This window comes from Bombus fervidus, chromosome 7, assembly GCF_041682495.2.
Source record: "Bombus fervidus isolate BK054 chromosome 7, iyBomFerv1, whole genome shotgun sequence".
Taxonomy (NCBI): Eukaryota; Metazoa; Arthropoda; class Insecta; order Hymenoptera; family Apidae; genus Bombus; species Bombus fervidus.
The window spans coordinates 3,939,252-3,953,980 of record NC_091523.1 but is presented as its reverse complement, the minus strand read 5'-3'; the positions used below and the strand labels follow the sequence as shown (position 1 = coordinate 3,953,980).

Genomic DNA, 14,729 nt, shown 5'->3' with positions numbered 1-14,729 from the left:
ATATAGATATTCGCCCAACGTGGGGCTCGAACCCACGACCCTGAGATTAAGAGTCTCATGCTCTACCGACTGAGCTAGCCGGGCGTTTGTATACTGTTGCCATATACCGTATGACGTTATATACTATTACGATATAACGTATAACGTTCTATTCTATTACGTTATAACGTATAACGTTATGTGGTATTTCCTTATAACGTATAACGTTATATACTATTACGCTATAACGTATAACGTTATGTGGTATTTCCTTATAACGTATAACGTTATATACTATTACGTTATAACGTATAACGTTATGTGGTATTTCCTTATGACCTATAACGTTGTATTCTATTACGATATAACGCATAACGTTATATTCTATTACGATATAACGTATAACGTTATATGGTATTACGTTATAACGTTTATCGTTATATACTAGTTCTTTATAACGTATAACGATATATACTACTACGTTATAACGTATATCGTTATATATTATTACGTCATAACGTAGAATGTTATATACTATTAACATATAACGTACAACGTTATATGCAATGACGTTATAACGCATAACGTAATATGGTATTACGTTATAGCGTATAACGGTATATACCATTACGTTATAACGTATATCGTTATGAAGCATAGCATTATGACCTATAACGTGATATGGTATTACCTTATAACCTCTAACGTTTTATACTATTCCGTTATAACGTAAAACGCTATATACTACTACCATATTTTTTTTTTATTATACGTAGAGAAGTCCTCATTGGCAGCCGGTGTTGCTTTCGTACCACGCGAGTAGTTTGGCACTCTTATAGACAAAAAATTCCTCGGTGGTCGTCGTCACGTTTATAGTGGAGGAGCCCCGGTCTATCTCGCGAATTACTATCAGGGTGGTACCCCTCGTCTCGTTCCTACTTAATGAGTGAGGCATCCTTGTTTATGTTGGGCCGCTAGGGGGGACCACACCACCTAGCGTCGAGCTCCTTGTCTCGTTGCCCTAGCTGGATCGCGGTCTCTTTTCCTTTCTCTCTATGCCCGTTCCTTCGAGAGCATCACCTGCTCGCAGGAGGTACGGAAGGCAGTGTGTACCTGGCGCCCTCTCAGCATTGCTTTTACTGCAGCTTCGGGGGGCACGCTCGCGCCGATGACGAGCCAAAGGATGCTTCGCGGTTCCGCCAACGTCGGACAGAACTCCAACGTGTTATGCGCCGTACTTTCCCCTTCATTGCAAAAAAAAAATATATATATATATTCGCCCAACGTGGGACTTGAACCCACGACCCTGAGATTAAAAGTCTCATGCTCTACCGACTGAGCTAGCCGGGCTGTGATATAGTATTACGTTATAACTTATAACGTTACATACTATTACCATATAACCTACAACGTTATATGGAATGACGATATAACGTATAACGTTATATGGTATTACTTCATAAGGTATAACGTTATATACTACTACGTTATAACGTATAACGTTACATAATATTACCTTTTTCCGTGTAACGATATATACTATTACCTTTTAACGTATATCGCAATGTAGCATTGTGTTATACCGTGTAACGTTATACGGTAACACATTATAACGAATAACGATATCTTCTATTACCTTATAACCTCTAACGTTATATACTATTACGTTATAACGTATATCGTTATGTAGCATTGCTATATAGCGTAAAACGTTACATGATATTGCCTTATAGCGTATAACATAAAATATACCATTACTATACAACGTATAACGGTATATACTATTACGTTATAACGTATAACGATATATCGTCTTACGTTATAACGTATATCGTTCTGTAGCATTGCGTTATAACGTACAACGTTATATGGTATTACCTTATAACAGATAACTTTATATTCTATTACGTTATAATGTATTACTTTATATGGTATTTCGATATGACGTATAACGCTATATACTATTTTCTTATAACTTATAACGTTATATGCTATTACGTTATAGCGTATAACGGTATATACCATTACGTGCCAACGTATATCGCTATGAAGCATTGCATGATAACCTATAATGTGATATGGTATTACGTTATCACGTATAACGTTATATTCTATTACGTTATAACGTGCGGCGTTATATACTATTTCATTACAACCTCAAACGTTATATACTATTCCGTTATAACGTATAACATTATATACTATTTCGATATTACGTATATCGTTAAGTAGCATTGCGTTATAACGTACACCTTGTATGGTATTTTCTTCTGGTTCGTAACGTTATATATTATTACCGTCTAACGTATAACGTACATCATTATATGCTATTACGTTATAACGTATAACTTTATATGATATTACGTTATGACGTATAACGCTATATACTATTACCTTTTAACTTATGACGTTATATGCTATTACGTTATAACGTATAACATTTTATGGTATTACGGTGGTATTATTATACGTGGAGAAATCCTCATTGACAACCGGTGTTGCTACCGTACCACGCGAGTAGTTTGGCACTCTTATAGACAAAAAATTCGACGGTGGTCGTCCTCACGTTTATAGTGGAGGAGCCCCGGTCTATCTCGCGAATTACTATCAGGGTGGTATCCCTCGTCATGTTCCTACTTAATGAGTGAGGCATCCTTGTTTATGTTGGGCCGCTAGGGGGGACCACACCACCTAGCGTCGAGCTCCTTGTCTCGTTGCCCTAGCTGGATCGCGGTCTCTTTGCCTTTCTCTCTATGCCCGTTCCTTCGCGAGCATCACCTGCTCGCAGGAGGTACGGAAGGCAGTGTGTACCTGGCGCCCTCTCAGCATTGCTTTTACTGCAGCTTCGGGGGGCACACTCGCGCCGATGACGATCTGATTGGCGCGTCGCGGTTCCACCCACGCCGGGCAGAACTCCAACGTGTCCTGCGCCGAACCTTCCTCTTCCTTGCAAAAAAGAAAATATAGATATTCGCCCAACGTGGGGCTCGAACCCACGACCCTGAGATTAAGAGTCTCATGCTCTACCGACTGAGCTAGCCGGGCGTTTGTATACTGTTGCCATATACCGTATGACGTTATATACTATTACGATATAACGTATAACGTTCTATTCTATTACGTTATAACGTATAACGTTATGTGGTATTTCCTTATAACGTATAACGTTATATACTATTACGCTATAACGTATAACGTTATGTGGTTTTTCCTTATAACGTATAACGTTATATACTATTACGTTATAACGTATAACGTTATGTGGTATTTCCTTATGACCTATAACGTTGTATTCTATTACGATATAACGCATAACGTTATATTCTATTACGATATAACGTATAACGTTATATGGTATTACGTTATAACGTTTATCGTTATATACTAGTTCTTTATAACGTATAACGATATATACTACTACGTTATAACGTATATCGTTATATATTATTACGTCATAACGTAGAATGTTATATACTATTAACATATAACGTACAACGTTATATGCAATGACGTTATAACGCATAACGTAATATGGTATTACGTTATAGCGTATAACGGTATATACCATTACGTTATAACGTATATCGTTATGAAGCATAGCATTATGACCTATAACGTGATATGGTATTACCTTATAACCTCTAACGTTTTATACTATTCCGTTATAACGTAAAACGCTATATACTACTACCATATTTTTTTTTTATTATACGTAGAGAAGTCCTCATTGGCAGCCGGTGTTGCTTTCGTACCACGCGAGTAGTTTGGCACTCTTATAGACAAAAAATTCCTCGGTGGTCGTCGTCACGTTTATAGTGGAGGAGCCCCGGTCTATCTCGCGAATTACTATCAGGGTGGTACCCCTCGTCTCGTTCCTACTTAATGAGTGAGGCATCCTTGTTTATGTTGGGCCGCTAGGGGGGACCACACCACCTAGCGTCGAGCTCCTTGTCTCGTTGCCCTAGCTGGATCGCGGTCTCTTTTCCTTTCTCTCTATGCCCGTTCCTTCGAGAGCATCACCTGCTCGCAGGAGGTACGGAAGGCAGTGTGTACCTGGCGCCCTCTCAGCATTGCTTTTACTGCAGCTTCGGGGGGCACGCTCGCGCCGATGACGAGCCAAAGGATGCTTCGCGGTTCCGCCAACGTCGGACAGAACTCCAACGTGTTATGCGCCGTACTTTCCCCTTCATTGCAAAAAAAAAATATATATATATATTCGCCCAACGTGGGACTTGAACCCACGACCCTGAGATTAAAAGTCTCATGCTCTACCGACTGAGCTAGCCGGGCTGTGATATAGTATTACGTTATAACTTATAACGTTACATACTATTACCATATAACCTACAACGTTATATGGAATGACGATATAACGTATAACGTTATATGGTATTACTTCATAAGGTATAACGTTATATACTACTACGTTATAACGAATTAACGTTACATAATATTACCTTTTTCCGTGTAACGATATATACTATTACCTTTTAACGTATATCGCAATGTAGCATTGTGTTATACCGTGTAACGTTATACGGTAACACATTATAACGAATAACGATATCTTCTATTACCTTATAACCTCTAACGTTATATACTATTACGTTATAACGTATATCGTTATGTAGCATTGCTATATAGCGTAAAACGTTACATGATATTGCCTTATAGCGTATAACATAAAATATACCATTACTATACAACGTATAACGGTATATACTATTACGTTATAACGTATAACGATATATCGTCTTACGTTATAACGTATATCGTTCTGTAGCATTGCGTTATAACGTACAACGTTATATGGTATTACCTTATAACAGATAACTTTATATTCTATTACGTTATAATGTATTACTTTATATGGTATTTCGATATGACGTATAACGCTATATACTATTTTCTTATAACTTATAACGTTATATGCTATTACGTTATAGCGTATAACGGTATATACCATTACGTGCCAACGTATATCGCTATGAAGCATTGCATGATAACCTATAATGTGATATGGTATTACGTTATCACGTATAACGTTATATTCTATTACGTTATAACGTGCGGCGTTATATACTATTTCATTACAACCTCAAACGTTATATACTATTCCGTTATAACGTATAACATTATATACTATTTCGATATTACGTATATCGTTAAGTAGCATTGCGTTATAACGTACACCTTGTATGGTATTTTCTTCTGGTTCGTAACGTTATATATTATTACCGTCTAACGTATAACGTACATCATTATATGCTATTACGTTATAACGTATAACTTTATATGATATTACGTTATGACGTATAACGCTATATACTATTACCTTTTAACTTATGACGTTATATGCTATTACGTTATAACGTATAACATTTTATGGTATTACGGTGGTATTATTATACGTGGAGAAATCCTCATTGACAACCGGTGTTGCTACCGTACCACGCGAGTAGTTTGGCACTCTTATAGACAAAAAATTCGACGGTGGTCGTCCTCACGTTTATAGTGGAGGAGCCCCGGTCTATCTCGCGAATTACTATCAGGGTGGTATCCCTCGTCATGTTCCTACTTAATGAGTGAGGCATCCTTGTTTATGTTGGGCCGCTAGGGGGGACCACACCACCTAGCGTCGAGCTCCTTGTCTCGTTGCCCTAGCTGGATCGCGGTCTCTTTTCCTTTCTCTCTATGCCCGTTCCTTCGAGAGCATCACCTGCTCGCAGGAGGTACGGAAGGCAGTGTGTACCTGGCGCCCTCTCAGCATTGCTTTTACTGCAGCTTCGGGGGGCACACTCGCGCCGATGACGATCTGATTGGCGCGTCGCGGTTCCACCCACGCCGGGCAGAACTCCAACGTGTCCTGCGCCGAACCTTCCTCTTCCTTGCAAAATAAAAATATAGATATTCGCCCAACGTGGGGCTCGAACCCACGACCCTGAGATTAAGAGTCTCATGCTCTACCGACTGAGCTAGCCGGGCGTTTCTATACTGTTGCCATATACCGTATGACGTTATATACTATTACGATATAACGTATAACGTTCTATTCCAATACGTTATAACGTATAACGTTATGTGGTATTTCCTTATAACGTATAACGTTATATACTATTACGCTATAACGTATAACGTTATGTGGTATTTCCTTATAACGTATAACGTTATATACTATTACGTTATAACGTATAACGTTATGTGGTATTTCCTTATGACCTATAACGTTGTATTCTATTACGATATAACGCATAACGTTATATTCTATTACGATATAACGTATAACGTTATATGGTATTACGTTATAACGTTTATCGTTATATACTAGTTCTTTATAACGTATAACGATATATACTACTACGTTATAACGTATATCGTTATATATTATTACGTCATAACGTAGAATGTTATATACTATTAACATATAACGTACAACGTTATATGCAATGACGTTATAACGCATAACGTAATATGGTATTACGTTATAGCGTATAACGGTATATACCATTACGTTATAACGTATATCGTTATGAAGCATAGCATTATGACCTATAACGTGATATGGTATTACCTTATAACCTCTAACGTTTTATACTATTCCGTTATAACGTAAAACGCTATATACTACTACCATATTTTTTTTTTATTATACGTAGAGAAGTCCTCATTGGCAGCCGGTGTTGCTTTCGTACCACGCGAGTAGTTTGGCACTCTTATAGACAAAAAATTCGACGGTGGTCGTCCTCACGTTTATAGTGGAGGAGCCCCGGTCTATCTCGCGAATTACTATCAGGGTGGTATCCCTCGTCATGTTCCTACTTAATGAGTGAGGCATCCTTGTTTATGTTGGGCCGCTAGGGGGGACCACACCACCTAGCGTCGAGCTCCTTGTCTCGTTGCCCTAGCTGGATCGCGGTCTCTTTGCCTTTCTCTCTATGCCCGTTCCTTCGCGAGCATCACCTGCTCGCAGGAGGTACGGAAGGCAGTGTGTACCTGGCGCCCTCTCAGCATTGCTTTTACTGCAGCTTCGGGGGGCACACTCGCGCCGATGACGATCTGATTGGCGCGTCGCGGTTCCACCCACGCCGGGCAGAACTCCATCGTGTCCTGCGCCGAACCTTCCTCTTCCTTGCAAAAAAAAAAAATATAGATATTCGCCCAACGTGGGGCTCGAACCCACGACCCTGAGATTAAGAGTCTCATGCTCTACCGACTGAGCTAGCCGGGCGTTTGTATACTGTTGCCATATACCGTATGACGTTATATACTATTACGATATAACGTATAACGTTCTATTCTATTACGTTATAACGTATAACGTTATGTGGTATTTCCTTATAACGTATAACGTTATATACTATTACGCTATAACGTATAACGTTATGTGGTATTTCCTTATAACGTATAACGTTATATACTATTACGTTATTACGTATAACGTTATGTGGTATTTCCTTATGACCTATAACGTTGTATTCTATTACGATATAACGCATAACGTTATATTCTATTACGATATAACGTATAACGTTATATGGTATTACGTTATAACGTTTATCGTTATATACTAGTTCTTTATAACGTATAACGATATATACTACTACGTTATAACGTATATCGTTATATATTATTACGTCATAACGTAGAATGTTATATACTATTAACATATAACGTACAACGTTATATGCAATGACGTTATAACGCATAACGTAATATGGTATTACGTTATAGCGTATAACGGTATATACCATTACGTTATAACGTATATCGTTATGAAGCATAGCATTATAACCTATAACGTGATACGGTATTACCTTATAACCTCTAACGTTTTATACTATTCCGTTATATGTATAACGCTATATACTATTACCATATTTTTTTTTTATTATACGTAGAGAAATCCTCATTGGCAGCCGGTGTTGCTATCGTACCAGGCGAGTAGTTTGGCACTCTTATAGACAAAAAATTCGACGGTGGTCGTCCTCACGTTTATAGTGGAGGAGCCCCGGTCTATCTCGCGAATTACTATCAGGGTGGTACCCCTCGTCATGTTCCTACTTAATGAGTGAGGCATCCTTGTTTATGTTGGGCCGCTAGGGGGGACCACACCACCTAGCGTCGAGCTCCTTGTCTCGTTGCCCTAGCTGGATCCCGGTCTCTTTTCCTTTCTCTCTATGCCCGTTCCTTCGAGAGCATCACCTGCTCGCAGGAGGTACGGAAGGCAGTGTGTACCTGGCGCCCTCTCAGCATTGCTTTTACTGCAGCTTCGGGGGGCACACTCGCGCCGATGACGATCTAATTGGCGCGTCGCGGTTCCACCCACGCCGGGCAGAACTCCAACGTGTCCTGCGCCGAACCTTCCTCTTCCTTGCAAAATAAAAATATAGATATTCGCCCAACGTGGGGCTCGAACCCACGACCCTGAGATTAAGAGTCTCATGCTCTACCGACTGAGCTAGCCGGGCGTTTCTATACTGTTGCCATATACCGTATGACGTTATATACTATTACGATATAACGTATAACGTTCTATTCCAATACGTTATAACGTATAACGTTATGTGGTATTTCCTTATAACGTATAACGTTATATACTATTACGCTATAACGTATAACGTTATGTGGTATTTCCTTATAACGTATAACGTTATATACTATTACGTTATAACGTATAACGTTATGTGGTATTTCCTTATGACCTATAACGTTGTATTCTATTACGATATAACGCATAACGTTATATTCTATTACGATATAACGTATAACGTTATATGGTATTACGTTATAACGTTTATCGTTATATACTAGTTCTTTATAACGTATAACGATATATACTACTACGTTATAACGTATATCGTTATATATTATTACGTCATAACGTAGAATGTTATATACTATTAACATATAACGTACAACGTTATATGCAATGACGTTATAACGCATAACGTAATATGGTATTACGTTATAGCGTATAACGGTATATACCATTACGTTATAACGTATATCGTTATGAAGCATAGCATTATGACCTATAACGTGATATGGTATTACCTTATAACCTCTAACGTTTTATACTATTCCGTTATAACGTAAAACGCTATATACTACTACCATATTTTTTTTTTATTATACGTAGAGAAGTCCTCATTGGCAGCCGGTGTTGCTTTCGTACCACGCGAGTAGTTTGGCACTCTTATAGACAAAAAATTCCTCGGTGGTCGTCCTCACGTTTATAGTGGAGGAGCCCCGGTCTATCTCGCGAATTACTATCAGGGTGGTACCCCTCGTCTCGTTCCTACTTAATGAGTGAGGCATCCTTGTTTATGTTGGGCCGCTAGGGGGGACCACACCACCTAGCGTCGAGCTCCTTGTCTCGTTGCCCTAGCTGGATCGCGGTCTCTTTTCCTTTCTCTCTATGCCCGTTCCTTCGCGAGCATCACCTGCTCGCAGGAGGTACGGAAGGCAGTGTGTACCTGGCGCCCTCTCAGCATTGCTTTTACTGCAGCTTCGGGGGGCACGCTCGCGCCGATGACGAGCCAAGGGATGCTTCGCGGTTCCGCCAACGTCGGACAGAACTCCAACGTGTTATGCGCCGTACTTTCCCCTTCATTGCAAAAAAAAAATATATATATATATTCGCCCAACGTGGGACTTGAACCCACGACCCTGAGATTAAAAGTCTCATGCTCTACCGACTGAGCTAGCCGGGCTGTGATATAGTATTACGTTATAACTTATAACGTTACATACTATTACCATATAACCTACAACGTTATATGGAATGACGATATAACGTATAACGTTATATGGTATTACTTCATAAGGTATAACGTTATATACTACTACGTTATAACGTATAACGTTACATAATATTACCTTTTTCCGTGTAACGATATATACTATTACCTTTTAACGTATATCGCAATGTAGCATTGTGTTATACCGTGTAACGTTATACGGTAACACATTATAACGAATAACGATATCTTCTATTACCTTATAACCTCTAACGTTATATACTATTACGTTATAACGTATATCGTTATGTAGCATTGCTATATAGCGTAAAACGTTACATGACATTGCCTTATAGCGTATAACATAAAATATACCATTACTATACAACGTATAACGGTATATACTATTACGTTATAACGTATAACGATATATCGTCTTACGTTATAACGTATATCGTTCTGTAGCATTGCGTTATAACGTACAACGTTATATGGTATTACCTTATAACAGATAACTTTATATTCTATTACGTTATAATGTATTACTTTATATGGTATTTCGATATGACGTATAACGCTATATACTATTTTCTTATAACTTATAACGTTATATGCTATTACGTTATAGCGTATAACGGTATATACCATTACGTGCCAACGTATATCGCTATGAAGCATTGCATGATAACCTATAATGTGATATGGTATTACGTTATCACGTATAACGTTATATTCTATTACGTTATAACGTGCGGCGTTATATACTATTTCATTACAACCTCAAACGTTATATACTATTCCGTTATAACGTATAACATTATATACTATTTCGATATTACGTATATCGTTAAGTAGCATTGCGTTATAACGTACACCTTGTATGGTATTTTCTTCTGGTTCGTAACGTTATATATTATTACCGTCTAACGTATAACGTACATCATTATATGCTATTACGTTATAACGTATAACTTTATATGATATTACGTTATGACGTATAACGCTATATACTATTACCTTTTAACTTATGACGTTATATGCTATTACGTTATAACGTATAACATTTTATGGTATTACGGTGGTATTATTATACGTGGAGAAATCCTCATTGACAACCGGTGTTGCTACCGTACCACGCGAGTAGTTTGGCACTCTTATAGACAAAAAATTCGACGGTGGTCGTCCTCACGTTTATAGTGGAGGAGCCCCGGTCTATCTCGCGAATTACTATCAGGGTGGTATCCCTCGTCATGTTCCTACTTAATGAGTGAGGCATCCTTGTTTATGTTGGGCCGCTAGGGGGGACCACACCACCTAGCGTCGAGCTCCTTGTCTCGTTGCCCTAGCTGGATCGCGGTCTCTTTGCCTTTCTCTCTATGCCCGTTCCTTCGCGAGCATCACCTGCTCGCAGGAGGTACGGAAGGCAGTGTGTACCTGGCGCCCTCTCAGCATTGCTTTTACTGCAGCTTCGGGGGGCACACTCGCGCCGATGACGATCTGATTGGCGCGTCGCGGTTCCACCCACGCCGGGCAGAACTCCAACGTGTCCTGCGCCGAACCTTCCTCTTCCTTGCAAAAAAAAAAAATATAGATATTCGCCCAACGTGGGGCTCGAACCCACGACCCTGAGATTAAGAGTCTCATGCTCTACCGACTGAGCTAGCCGGGCGTTTGTATACTGTTGCCATATACCGTATGACGTTATATACTATTACGATATAACGTATAACGTTCTATTCTATTACGTTATAACGTATAACGTTATGTGGTATTTCCTTATAACGTATAACGTTATATACTATTACGTTATAACGTATAACGTTATGTGGTATTTCCTTATAACCTATAACGTTATATTCTATTACGATATAACGCATAACGTTATATTCTATTACGATATAGCGTATAACGTTATATGGTATTACGTTATAACGTTTATCGTTATATACTATTTCGTTATAACGTATAACGTTATATATTACTACGTTATAACGTATATCGTTATATATTATTACGTTATAACGTAGAATGTTATATACTATTAACATATAACGTACAACGTGATATGCAATGACGTTATAACGCATAACGTATTATGGTATTACGTTATAGCGTATAACGGTATATACCATTACGTTATAACGTATATCGTTATGAAGCATAGCATTATAACCTATAACGTGATACGGTATTCCCTTATAACCTCTAACGTTTTATACTATTCCGTTATATGTAAAACGCTATATACTATTACCATATTTTTTTTTTATTATACGTAGAGAAATCCTCATTGGCAGCCGGTGTTGCTATCGTACCAGGCGAGTAGTTTGGAACTCTTATAGACAAAAAATTCGACGGTGGTCGTCCTCACGTTTATAGTGGAGGAGCCCCGGTCTATCTCGCGAATTACTATCAGGGTGGTACCCCTCGTCATGTTCCTACTTAATGAGTGAGGCATCCTTGTTTATGTTGGGCCGCTAGGGGGGACCACACCACCTAGCGTCGAGCTCCTTGTCTCGTTGCCCTAGCTGGATCGCGGTCTCTTTTCCTTTCTCTCTATGCCCGTTCCTTCGAGAGCATCACCTGCTCGCAGGAGGTACGGAAGGCAGTGTGTACCTGGCGCCCTCTCAGCATTGCTTTTACTGCAGCTTCGGGGGGCACGCTCGCGCCGATGACGAGCCAAAGGATGCTTCGCGGTTCCGCCAACGTCGGACAGAACTCCAACGTGTTATGCGCCGTACTTTCCCCTTCATTGCAAAAAAAAAATATATATATATATTCGCCCAACGTGGGACTTGAACCCACGACCCTGAGATTAAAAGTCTCATGCTCTACCGACTGAGCTAGCCGGGCTGTGATATAGTATTACGTTATAACTTATAACGTTACATACTATTACCATATAACCTACAACGTTATATGGAATGACGATATAACGTATAACGTTATATGGTATTACTTCATAAGGTATAACGTTATATACTACTACGTTATAACGTATAACGTTACATAATATTACCTTTTTCCGTGTAACGATATATACTATTACCTTTTAACGTATATCGCAATGTAGCATTGTGTTATACCGTGTAACGTTATACGGTAACACATTATAACGAATAACGATATCTTCTATTACCTTATAACCTCTAACGTTATATACTATTACGTTATAACGTATATCGTTCTGTAGCATTGCGTTATAACGTACAACGTTATATGGTATTACCTTATAACAGATAACTTTATATTCTATTACGTTATAATGTATTACTTTATATGGTATTTCGATATGACGTATAACGCTATATACTATTTTCTTATAACTTATAACGTTATATGCTATTACGTTATAGCGTATAACGGTATATACCATTACGTGCCAACGTATATCGCTATGAAGCATTGCATGATAACCTATAATGTGATATGGTATTACGTTATCACGTATAACGTTATATTCTATTACGTTATAACGTGCGGCGTTATATACTATTTCATTACAACCTCAAACGTTATATACTATTCCGTTATAACGTATAACATTATATACTATTTCGATATTACGTATATCGTTAAGTAGCATTGCGTTATAACGTACACCTTGTATGGTATTTTCTTCTGGTTCGTAACGTTATATATTATTACCGTCTAACGTATAACGTACATCATTATATGCTATTACGTTATAACGTATAACTTTATATGATATTACGTTATGACGTATAACGCTATATACTATTACCTTTTAACTTATGACGTTATATGCTATTACGTTATAACGTATAACATTTTATGGTATTACGGTGGTATTATTATACGTGGAGAAATCCTCATTGACAACCGGTGTTGCTACCGTACCACGCGAGTAGTTTGGCACTCTTATAGACAAAAAATTCGACGGTGGTCGTCCTCACGTTTATAGTGGAGGAGCCCCGGTCTATCTCGCGAATTACTATCAGGGTGGTATCCCTCGTCATGTTCCTACTTAATGAGTGAGGCATCCTTGTTTATGTTGGGCCGCTAGGGGGGACCACACCACCTAGCGTCGAGCTCCTTGTCTCGTTGCCCTAGCTGGATCGCGGTCTCTTTGCCTTTCTCTCTATGCCCGTTCCTTCGCGAGCATCACCTGCTCGCAGGAGGTACGGAAGGCAGTGTGTACCTGGCGCCCTCTCAGCATTGCTTTTACTGCAGCTTCGGGGGGCACACTCGCGCCGATGACGATCTGATTGGCGCGTCGCGGTTCCAACCACGCCGGGCAGAACTCCAACGTGTCCTGCGCCGAAACTTCCTCTTCCTTGCAAAAAAAAAATATAGATATTCGCCCAACGTGGGGCTCGAACCCACGACCCTGAGATTAAGAGTCTCATGCTCTACCGACTGAGCTAGCCGGGCGTTTGTATACTGTTGCCATATACCGTATGACGTTATATACTATTACGATATAACGTATAACGTTCTATTCTATTACGTTATAACGTATAACGTTATGTGGTATTTCCTTATAACGTATAACGTTATATACTATTACGTTATAACGTATAACGTTATGTGGTATTTCCTTATAACCTATAACGTTATATTCTATTACGATATAACGCATAACGTTATATTCTATTACGATATAACGTATAACGTTATATGGTATTACGTTATAACGTTTATCGTTATATACTATTTCGTTATAACGTATAACGTTATATACTACTACGTTATAACGTATATCGTTATATATTATTACCTTATAACGTAGAATGTTATATACTATTAACATATAACGTACAACGTGATATGCAATGACGTTATAACGCATAACGTATTATGGTATTACGTTATAGCGTATAACGGTATATACCATTACGTTATAACGTATATCGTTATGAAGCATAGCATTATAACCTATAACGTGATACGGTATTGCCTTATAACCTCTAACGTTTTATACTATTCCGTTATATGTAAAACGCTATATACTACTACCATATTTTTTTTTTATTATACGTAGAGAAG

The 14,729-nt window shown here is 38.6% G+C and overlaps 4 non-coding genes across 4 annotated transcripts; all 4 read right to left on the bottom strand.

Annotated features, from left to right (window-relative positions):
* Positions 1-1,256: 1,256 nt before the first annotated feature.
* Positions 1,257-1,329, bottom strand: Trnak-uuu (transfer RNA lysine (anticodon UUU)). The gene has a single exon. It is a non-coding gene; the product is annotated as a tRNA-Lys (tRNA).
* A 2,867-nt stretch (positions 1,330-4,196) lies between these two features.
* Trnak-uuu (transfer RNA lysine (anticodon UUU)) lies at positions 4,197-4,269 on the bottom strand. Its single transcript has one exon. It is a non-coding gene; the product is annotated as a tRNA-Lys (tRNA).
* Positions 4,270-9,619: 5,350 nt separating this feature from the next.
* Positions 9,620-9,692, bottom strand: Trnak-uuu (transfer RNA lysine (anticodon UUU)). Its single transcript has one exon. It is a non-coding gene; the product is annotated as a tRNA-Lys (tRNA).
* Positions 9,693-12,499: 2,807 nt separating this feature from the next.
* Positions 12,500-12,572, bottom strand: Trnak-uuu (transfer RNA lysine (anticodon UUU)). Its single transcript has one exon. It is a non-coding gene; the product is annotated as a tRNA-Lys (tRNA).
* Between the last annotated feature and the right edge of the window lie 2,157 nt (positions 12,573-14,729).